At 42.1% G+C, this 10,925-nt stretch overlaps 1 long non-coding RNA gene across 1 annotated transcript; it reads left to right on the forward strand.

The window, feature by feature from the left end:
- The first annotated feature begins 297 nt into the window (after positions 1–297).
- On the forward strand, positions 298–4,877 carry LOC132686022 (uncharacterized). Its single transcript, XR_009613398.3, has 3 exons — positions 298–509; positions 1,522–1,678; positions 4,589–4,877. It is a non-coding gene; the product is annotated as an uncharacterized LOC132686022 (long non-coding RNA).
- Positions 4,878–10,925: the final 6,048 nt, after the last annotated feature.

A 10,925-nucleotide genomic window follows, 5' to 3' on the forward strand; every position in this document is an offset into this window, starting at 1 on the left:
CGTGTGCTCATTATTGCCCTAAACAGAGGGCCTGCGCAATACCCAGCACCAGGTAAACACTGAACGTCTGCCACGTGGACTTCTGCGTTTGTTTATGCTCTTCCTTAAAGACTGTTAGAGCTAAAGATGGCTCGAACTGTTAAGAAATTCCTTCCCCGTCTCTGGTACTATAGTGGCTCACGAGCTTCTTTCGATTATGTTTCTTGTTGTCTTGGAATCTGGCCAATAAACAGAGAATGCTAAGTGCACACCACATCACAATCAGCAAGGACTGGTCATCACGGCTGACACGGAGAATGGAATGTGCTCCTTTTGTAGAGATCGTGGCCCTGGAGAGAAGGTTCAAATTTTCATGAGCCAAACAACCGATCATAGCACCTTTCTGCCACCCAGGATGTCCTGACTTCTATATGGTAACCATCTGGGCCACCATCATGTGGTGTACATCATGATCAACATCAGTAAACTCGGAACATCATTGAATTCCAAGATCAAAAGAAACCTTAAAGGTATCCTCATCCAACATCCATCTTCTTTATGGTTAAGTGATTGATGATTGTCAGTAATTTACATAATACGTTTACTGTTGGGAAGTTTTCTTTTCGCCCATATGAGGATTTGAAATCTCCCTTCCTAAAACTTCTACCCATTGTTCTGCTCATTCAGTCATATTTAAAAATTGACCTCTTTGTATGTCAGATTCTGTGTCACGTGGTGAGGCTAATAAGACGGTAAGGCCACAGGTGCTTTCAACAGCCTCGTGGTTGGGTTGGAAGCTAATTACATAAGTATATAATAAACAGGCTGTATTTGTGTGAAATAATTCCTAGTTTTGTTTAAAAGCAGGGTGGAGGAGCACTTAACCCGATCTGGCTGGCAGGGTAAACGAATGGAAGCTTCCCGATGTATGTGATATGTCACTTCTCTCTCTAGCTTGTTAGCCAGAGAACTATTTAACCAGCTATGGGTCAGCCCAATTATATCATCTAGACAAGACTTCCACATCTTTTCTGCGAACATAATACTCTTTGTTGGGGCACAGTGACTGAATCCCCTTCGTTCTTTTCCCCACTCCACTCCCACCCCTATGTAGAAACAATGGCATTTGAGAAATTGACCCCAACTCCAACCATCATATCATATCCCTTGCCAGGATCCCTAATCTAAGCCTATCAGTGCATGGCATTCCACTGATGACAAGTACTCGTTTTTTGTTTTTTTTTTTTAATTTTATTTTTTTATTTTTTAGAGAAAGGGAGTGTGTAAGCAGGGGAGAGGGACAAAGAGAGAAAGAGGATCCCAGCAGGATCCACCCACACTCAGCACGGAGTCCCATGTGTGGCTCAATCCCACAACCCTGGGATCATGACCTAAGCTGAAATCAAGAGTTGGCCGCTCAACTGTCTGAGCCACCCAGGCGCCCCAAGGACAATTACTGTTTAAGGAGTGGGAACATTATGAAGGGAAAAAATATGTTCTGGGCTTGGGAGTGGCATACTTTCTCTCATGTTTTCTTTCCAGAAATGAATGAGGCAACATGTAGCCTATTTTCTACCAGTGAGCAACTTACATCCATGATGAAGCCAACACTGTTATCAGAAGAGAGACAAAAGGAACTTGGATCCTTGATCACATCGCTGAACTGGATGAACCAGTCCTGACACACACTTCCAAGCACGTAAGCCAATAAACGTACTTACTCGTGAAGCTAGTTTCATCTAGGTTTTCTGTTACTCACCTCTAGAGGCATCATAAGTGTTTAACTCGCCTAAAGCTTTATTAAAGCAAAACGATAGAATGTCTATGTTTTTCCCCCCAAACAACCAGTCTCATAATATTAAGAAGGGAAAGAAAGTTTCTTCGGTATTCTTGTTTTTGTGAATCAATTATGGTTCCTTGAGCCCAAAGGCATATTTTCCAGCAGAAATGTTCTTGATTCACTTACAGAATGGATAACAGTTGGAAGCAATTCAGCTCCACAAGTATTGATTACATGTCTACTCTTTGCCCTGCATTATGCTGGGCACTAAGGTATATGCAAAGTGCTTCTGAATAAGATATGGCTCCTTTCTTCAAGGAGTTTAAAACCCTTTGGAAATCAAATGTAATATAAAGAGCTTGAGCTTTGGTGTCACATACCGAGTTTCAAATCTTGCCCTGCCTATTATATGTCTGGCACTCTACGTAGGCTGTCTCCTTCAATCTTCACATCAACTGTTAAGGTCATTATTTATGAATGAGGAAATTAAGTTCAAAGAGGTAACTAACTTTCCCGAAGTGACTTGTCAGACATGATGGCGCTGGGAAATGAATATAGGACTGAGTCCAAAACCAAAGGTATGACCAATGTTTAGGTGGGAGTTGAATGTGCCATTAATAGGCAAACACCCCCAGCCAGCCAATTTATGTCTATTGTAGTTCTTCTGTCTTAAAGATATGCTACACTCCCAAGTAGTTCTTCTGTCTTGAAGTCAAAGGTGGTGCTCGGTTGGTCTTTTAGGGGAAAAAACTCTCAAGTGAGACAAAAGCTCCATCTGATGGCAATTAGTGCAAGAGCATTGAACGCTTTTTTTTTTAAATATATTTATCCATTTAATGAAGATTTATTATACCTAATATATGACAGGCATTGTGCTAAACACAATGAAGAATACAAAGATTCATGAGGTTCAGTTTCTGCTCAGAAGGAGCTATGGCCTTTTAAGTAACAATAACTGCCATGCATCAAACGTCTACTAACTGCTGGGCATTTTTTCATAATCATCTGTAATCTTTAAATGGCAGGGCAGTATTTTTGTGCCCATTTTATGGATGCAGGAACCGAGGCTTGGAAAAGGCTATACCCAAGTCACACAAGCAAAGTCAAGACTTGAAAGCAAGTCTGACCCCAATGCTTGTGTTCTTTTTGTGGCAAGCCACCTAAACTTGATTGACAGAAGCAGTGCCCAATAGGTGCTCATTTTTTATTCTCTGCTCCTACCACAGTGCTGTCCGCTTAGGCACTCAGTGACTCCACCCTTTTCGTTTTTGGTTCTGTAGCCGAACTCTATCCTCTTGTCCTGATGGTTACCAAGTGATTGGTTTTGAGAAATCTGAGATCCGTTCCCAGTTCTGTTGGCCACAATAGGCCTTCTTGTCCCTCGTGTAAACTGGCTATACGATTTAGATGCAACAAATACATTTCGAACACCTACTAGGTATGCCGGTCCTTCCACATATGTTATTTCATGACTCCCGTTTTTGCAAATAATGAATTTGGGGCTGTCATAAATTGCTCAAGGTCACTCACATTGTTAAACGTAGGTCTAAGATTCAAATGCCAGGTCTCTCGACGATCCAGCATAGCTTGAAATATATATCCAAGTTTTCAATATACTTTCCAGGATATGTCCAAGTCTAATACAATCTCTGCTACACCAGATGTGAATGCTGTTGGGTTTTGTATGGTGAGAACTACTTTCATTTAAAGCATTTACTCTCTTTCTTCCTCTCGGAATATTTTACGTCTATGCAACCTCTGCTTTTTTCCTTGGTGTCTCATAATTACTGGTCCTGGCTCCACGCTCTCTCCCATAACTATTCCCAGAGGCCAGCTCTCACCATGTTACAGCCTGTCTCCTACTTAAGTTTTCATGAGAAATGCCTCCTTTGTGGCATTTACCAAAGAGGGGGAAAGTCTCCCAAGCTCCTCTAAATAGCATAAAGTACTGCTTTTCTCATAGTCTTGAAAAAGTTTCTTTTTCTTTTCTTTTTTTAACTCTATGGCTTGTCCCACGAGTAGGACCTAGACAGCTTGCCACATGAAATCTCTTTGAGTAGACTTTCTTCAAAACTTTGGTCTGCCTAAAACAGTGATTTACTCTCCTTAGCCCCAGGTAATCTCTTGGGAATGCTTTGTTATTTTCAGAAAGAAGAAAATAGCAAATTAAACATGTGAGATTTATTTTTAAAATTAATGTTTATGGTAAAACTCAGCAGAGGTAAGGACCTCATTGGGGTAAGGCCACAGTAGTTCTTGTGTCTCTTACCTTGTGAAATTCTCAGTAACACATTAGATTTTTCTGTATTTCCTTCATAAACCCATCTTGTTTGACACTTCAGTGTGGTGACCCTTGGACTGAATGGAAAGAGTCTAAATGAGAAAAGAGCTAGGGTCATTCACCGCTACATTCAGAAGCTGTTAAGTGTTTTTGGAGTTCTCTCAAGAGAAAGTTGGCATGAAGTGAGATTCAGAGTACCCTTTACTTGTAAAAAGGGCAAGTGGGAAAAAATGTCCTTGTCTTTTGAGAAAATAAGCAAAATCATGCTTTCAGCAAAATCGTGAAAGCAGACGCAGCATCAGCAAAGTAGTGAAAAGCAATAACTGAGAAGTCTATAGACCAGAGTGCAAATCCCATCCCAACTACTTATTAACTGCAAGTGGTTTAACGTCCCTGGGGTTGACAATAGTTACGACTTCATAGGATCGTTGTGAGGTTTCAATGAGATAATGAAAGTAAAGCACTTAGTAAAGCATAACTTCCCTGATGATCCTACATCTGGTAAATATCCCAGCTGTTATGATAATGATTATGATTATTTTTTCTAGACGTATCTCTTCAGTGAAGTCCAAGGGCTGTGCAACAGGATGCTTCCACTTGGGCATCTGGTCATCACCTCAAGCGTATAATCCTGTACAGCAGAGATGGATTTTTCTGAGATCAAGGAGAGCGGACAGATGGGACCAATGACATTGACCTTGGAGATAGTTTTAAATTGCTCATTGACATTCTCAATGCGTGCTTGTTGAGGCAATTAGCCTTCAGTCTGTATAAGTATAGGTGATTAGATTTCCTAATAAGGACTGGTTAAGAAAGATTAAATCACTCAAAGTCTCAGCCTATGTCTTCCGAAATCACGGAATATAAATCCAATGATTTGAGGGGGAGAAAGTTGGGCAAGAAGGAATCTGAAAGCTATTAGGTGGCATTGAGAATGGCTTGGAGAAGAAAGGGACAAATTGAACATTCAGCTGATTATCCAGATTGTGCAACATAGGCCTGACAACCCAGGAACCTTTAACATTTAGTTCTTTAGCAGAATTTAAATTCCTGTCTCACTCTCCTTAAGGGACATCCTAACTCTGGAGCTGCTCCTGAAATTGCCAGTGACCTCTGTTGCAAAGAGACTGTTTCATTGAGAAACTTACCTTAGGCAATCTTTACCAGAAATGATACCAAAAGCACATGCTAAAACGGGATTTTGGATTGTATGACCTCCTGCCTGGCTGACAATAAGGACCACATCACTAGAGAACTGCCCTTATAGCAAAAGAGTTTATATATTAATTAATTAATTAATTAATTCTTGTATTTACTGGCACTAAACCAGGACAAAAAAAAAAAAATTGGGATTATCCTTTATAATCCAGGAGCTTACATAGTATTTTAGAATATAAGAAGCATAGACAATCCTAAATTAATCTGTTGGCCCCAGACTGCATTTAGCTTGGTTATTATCAGATTTTGAAGATTTATGAACCACAAATAATACCCTCCCACCCCTCAAACTGTGTGATCTTGCTCTAAATTTTGAAAGGCAGAGTTTCTGGTCAAATAAGCAGGAAATGAATTTCACCAAGTCAAGGAATTCAGCTGACCACCAGGCAAGCCGGCCATTTTCCCAGATAGCTGCCTCTCCAGAGATTATGGAGGCCCAGGGGAAGAGCCAGAAGGAAGCCTGTGTCTAGCTCCACGTGCTTCCTCTCTCCAGGCACCAACATTTCTTCCGCAGTATATGAATTAGTTTTGACACAATATTTCTGAATAACAAATGACCCCCAAATTCACGGGTTTAATGAAACAATCAGTTATTTTTAAAATCCGTGGGTTGGCTGAGCTGAGGTGAGGCAGGGCTCAGCTGGGTAGATCCCTGGGTGACTGTGTTTCTCTGGGCCAGTTGGGGTGGCTCAGCTCCACATGTCTCTCATTGTCCTGGGATTGAAAGTTGGCCAAGGCATGTTTCTCTCATAGAAGGAGCAGAGGCAACAGGGAGTGAAAGGAAGCATGTGAGGCTTCTTTTTTTTTTTTTTTACATTTTTTATTTATTTTTGGGACAGAGAGAGGCAGAGCATGAACGGGGGAGGGGCAGAGAGAGAGGGAGACACAGAATCGGAAGCAGGCTCCAGGCTCCGAGCCATCAGCCCAGAGCCTGACGCGGGGCTCGAACTCACGGACCGCGAGATCGTGACCTGGCTGAAGTCGGACGCTCAACCGACTGCGCCACCCAGGCGCCCCAAGCATGTGAGGCTTCTTAAGACCTGGGCATGGAACTGGCCTGGTCAATCCCACCTACATTGTCAAGGCAAGTCACACGGCTGAGCCCAAAGTCTGAGACGCATGGAAATGCACCCCCACAATGAGACTGTGGTAAGGGTATGGATGCCACCAATCTGGGTCATCCCCAACCCTTAAAAAAAGGGCTTTCCCCTGAAGAATTTGAAGTTTCCTTATTAAAAGGATTTTTCTTCCTTCACTTTTCATCATCATTTAGGGTATTAAATCTCCTTCACCCCTCCCTTAGCCAGAGTGCAGAATTCTTGTTTTCTTGAACAAATGGAATTAACATTCATGATACTGCCTTTCACTCCCTATAAATAAAAATAAAGGATATAAGATACACAATCTCACCCTCTCTTCCTCCTGCCCCTCCCTGCTCACACATACACACACACACACACACACACACACACACACACACACACACACACACAAACTATAGAGAGTATCCAAAATAAGGAAAAGCTAATTATTGGGTAGGGTTAATCTGAATGTCTTCATGAAGAAGTTGAATATTGAGTACAACCTTGAAGGAAATTACTAAGCTCCTTAAAGCTTTAATTACTCCAAAAAATTTTTTAAAAGTCTAAAAATCCAATCGCAACATTCTATCTATTATCCATATGGTGAAAAGAGAGCTGCATGGACTGGTTAGTTTTTTGCTCTTTTACTTGTTATTCACCACAACCCTTCCTTCAGCCATGTCAAGAATGCACACCATTTGGGCCGCCTGGGTGGCTCAGTGGGTTGGGCGTCCGACCTCGGCTCAGGTCATGAACTCGCAGTTCGTGAGTTCGAGCCCGGTGTCAGGCTCTGTGCTGACAGCTCAGAGCCTGGAGCTTGCTTCAGATTCTGTGTCTCGCTCTCTCTCTGCCCTCCCCTGCTCATGCTCTGTCTCTCTCTGTCTCAAAAATAAATAAAACATTAAAAAAAAATTTAAGAATGCACACCATTAGTGAAAGTTGGGTGAGTGACAGCAGGGATAGCTGAGACCTAACCCATCCCCACAGGTAGACAGAGCTTAACACCCATCTTTGGTGGATAAGGAGTAGTATGGCGCGTGCATGTGCTCTCTGTCTCTGTCTCTCCCCGCGTGTGTACCCAAGAACGTGTACATATAATCAAAAGTAAATGTATGCTGTGTTTATTGATTCATTAATGCCCATCAGTGATCGGTAAATTGCACGATATCTGCCCAATTGCTGCTATCGTCATTAGGAGCCATTGGTCCATTAAAGAGTATATGTGGGGGTGTCTGGGTGGCTCAGTTGGTTGAGCATGTGACTTCAGCTCAGGTCATGATCTCACAGTTTGTGGGTTCAAGCCCCACGTCGGGCTCTGGTGCTGACAGCTCAGGGCCTGGAGCCTGCTTCAGATTCTGTGTCTCTTTCTCTCTCTCTGCCCCTCCCCTGCTCATGCCCTGTCTCTCAAAAATAAATAAACGTTAAAAAAATTTTTTTTAAGTATATGTGCTTGAGCCGCTAAGGTGATATATAGATTCCCCCCCGCCACCCCGCTGTCTGAAAGTGGAGTGTTCCTATGAAATCTTTTATAAGCCAAAATGGAGTAAAATGAAGAAACAATTACCATTAATTTACATGGAAAACCTTTTGGGCATGCCCAGACCCCAAAAATAACCTCTCTTAGGCTTTTCTGATACCTTAGGGCACATCTTGCTAATGGATACAAAAATAAACTCGATAAAGCACACATGCTCACAAGACACAGTTCAAAGCTGGATGCTGAGATGCCCAGGGAAGTTCCAGGGAAGGAAACTGGCGGCCTCACCGTGGCTCTCAGGGTGTGCGCTGCCCTTCCTAACAATTCTGCAAAACAAACCCAAAACGCTATTTTCACTTTTCACCTTTTGTGTGTGTGTGTGTGTGTGTGTGTGTGTGTGTGAAAGCAAACATCTTCCGATTTCTTTTGGTTCATGAAAACAGGCACAAGCGTAAGGCCTTCTGTCAAAGCAAAGTGGCACACTGCCATCTTTTGCAAAGGGGGAGGGGATACCTGTATTGGACAGTTGCATTAACCTTCTGTTTCGAAAACCAAGTTTAAGGTAAAAGAGGAGAAGCCACTTTTGGGGTGAGGTACCCTATTCAGAGTTTCTGTGCCACCCTGACTACCCTCCACCGTAGCTTTTTTTCCATCCTGCTTTCTGGTCTTTCACTTGTCTATACCCACCATCTGACCATAAGCTCCAGGAGGGCAAGGAAGGAGCTTCATTGTTTATCGCTCGGCCCCGGGGCCTGCCGTATGTTAGACGCTCGGTAAATGAGTATTTGTTCAGAGAAATAAACAGCATTCCAATACGTTACACAGCACAATACGAGGGAGGCATTTTGTAACTTGTCAGTGTTGTGCAACTATCTTATAATTATTATAATCTCCGTTAAAATGACCTAATGAGAAAAATTACAATAAGCAAACTTCAGATTACGAATGTACCAGCCCAGGCAATCTGCCCACTTTGCCCGTCACCTAATATGGAGGTTTTATGTATACATCTCAGCATGAACATGTATAGCATATACTTAACAATGTGGGCTACAGGGCATATAAACATACTTCATGGTGGGGGGCAGGCCTATCCCCACCGCCTACATACACACAGAGACAGCCACATTCATAACCCATTCGTGGACTTCACCTTGAAATGGTTTCATTATGAAAGCCCCTCAAGGTTGTGAAATATGACTTAGATTCAAGTGCAAAATAAAACGCGAGTCTTACCAGAGGAAAAATACAGTTTTTCTCTGTGTTAAAAAGAGAGAGAGAGAGAGAGAGAGAAGATTTTTTTCCCCCTTGAACGATAGGACCATAATGATTCAATTTCTCTTGCACCAATCAGCATCAGCTTGTGAGATCCAGACCTGGCACATGGAAATTTCAGCCTTAAGTCAAATATTATTTCAAAGTTAATGACAAAATCTATTTTTGCAGTGGTCTTGTTTAAAATATTTCCCCTTAATACTCTTGAAATGCTGTAATTGAAAGCAGTTATTTGAGATGCCAGTGCATACTTCTTTAATTATGTCCTGTGCCATCTGTTTCCAATGAAAGGGCAGTATCTGTTTGCAGTTACCAATCTTATGAAAAACAGGCTTGTCCCGAAATAGATTGGAACTAAAACCAGAAAGCATTTCTTTCAGAGGCATCCTTTCAAGCCAATTAACTTTAATCATTATAGAAATGTTTATTTCCCATCTTAGTCTCTCCTCACATGTAAATTCCTTCAGGGGAAAAGATCTCTTCTTGTGACTGTTTGAATAGTTCCAATTTGGATTAATCAGAACCTGCTGGCCTGTATATGTTCCAATTGTGAATGCTGGCAGCTTTCTTGATGAAGGAGGCACTCAGTCCCCGAGGAGAACAAATCTAGAAATGCAGCAGGCACACACCTACTGGTCAGGGCAAGTTCTCTTAACCGCCCCCCCACCCCCCACTGGGGCCCCAGGCTTGGCCCCGTGCTGCCTTCTAGGGTGGGGAACGATGAAGTGGTCCTATGGGCTGGAGACCAGACTCCTAAGCTGGAAGTGTGAAACCCTTCTCCCCAAATGAGCCCAATGTTCTCTTAGACCCCACATTTACATGTCACCCTCAGAGAAGCTGTAACGAGGCTTGGTGACCTTGCAAAACGTCGTATCTGTGGTGGTGGCTTATAAATGGCATCATGTTACCTGGGGCCCAGGTATTTCTGAATTACCTCTGTTCTTCAGGGAAAGTTTCTATACACAAGTTAGAAAAAAAGGTTTGTGGCAAATTTATTATTATTATTATTAAGTAGCTTCATTCCTCCAAAATGTAAGTTCCTCAAGGAACTTACAGATTTGGGACTGATTTGTACATTTACATATACCCATACCTAGAACACTGCCTGGTAGAAATAAAACTTCAGTGAATATTTGTTCAATTGATTTACTCTTCTGGACCATGGGGAAGCATTAGCAGAAAACATACAAAGTCTCTGCTCTCATGGAATCTTGGAGATAAAAACAAAATGGTCATAAGACATGACACATAGACCCATGCATCTTGAGGACTGAACAACAAGATCATCTCTGTGCTTAGTATCTGATGCAAGGTGTCTGGGGCAGAGTTGGTGTTTAATAAATATTCGATTACTTTAGCTCAACAGACATATGTGACTTGGTTAACCACCTAAGAAAACTGCCATTTATTGAGCCTTTAATAAGGTCCATTCACTGTGATGAATGTTTTAGACACATGAGCTCCTCTAATCCTCAAAACAAACAAGCACTCTCTGAAATAGGTATTAAATATCCCCAGTGTTCAAATGTGGAACTGAAGCTTATACATGGCAGATAACTTACCGGGGTCAGTCAGTTAGTAGTAAATGCCAACATGAGATTAGGAATCTGTCTTAATTGAAAGTCAACATTCATACATGTTCTCTATTGTCTCTTACACACCACTCAAAGTGTCCTTCAGGAAGGCCTGACTCTAATACATCAAAGCTCAGGGACTTCACGGCCATGTATTTAAAATCTGAAACCACATTATCATAATTTGGGGGGACGATGGTACCCATTCCCACTTCTCCCTTGAAGCTCCTGGAGTTGTACATTGACTGGGTCTCCTCAT

This window comes from Panthera onca, chromosome F1 (genome assembly GCF_046562875.1).
Source record: "Panthera onca isolate mPanOnc1 chromosome F1, mPanOnc1 haplotype 2, whole genome shotgun sequence".
NCBI classification, from domain to species: Eukaryota; Metazoa; Chordata; class Mammalia; order Carnivora; family Felidae; genus Panthera; species Panthera onca.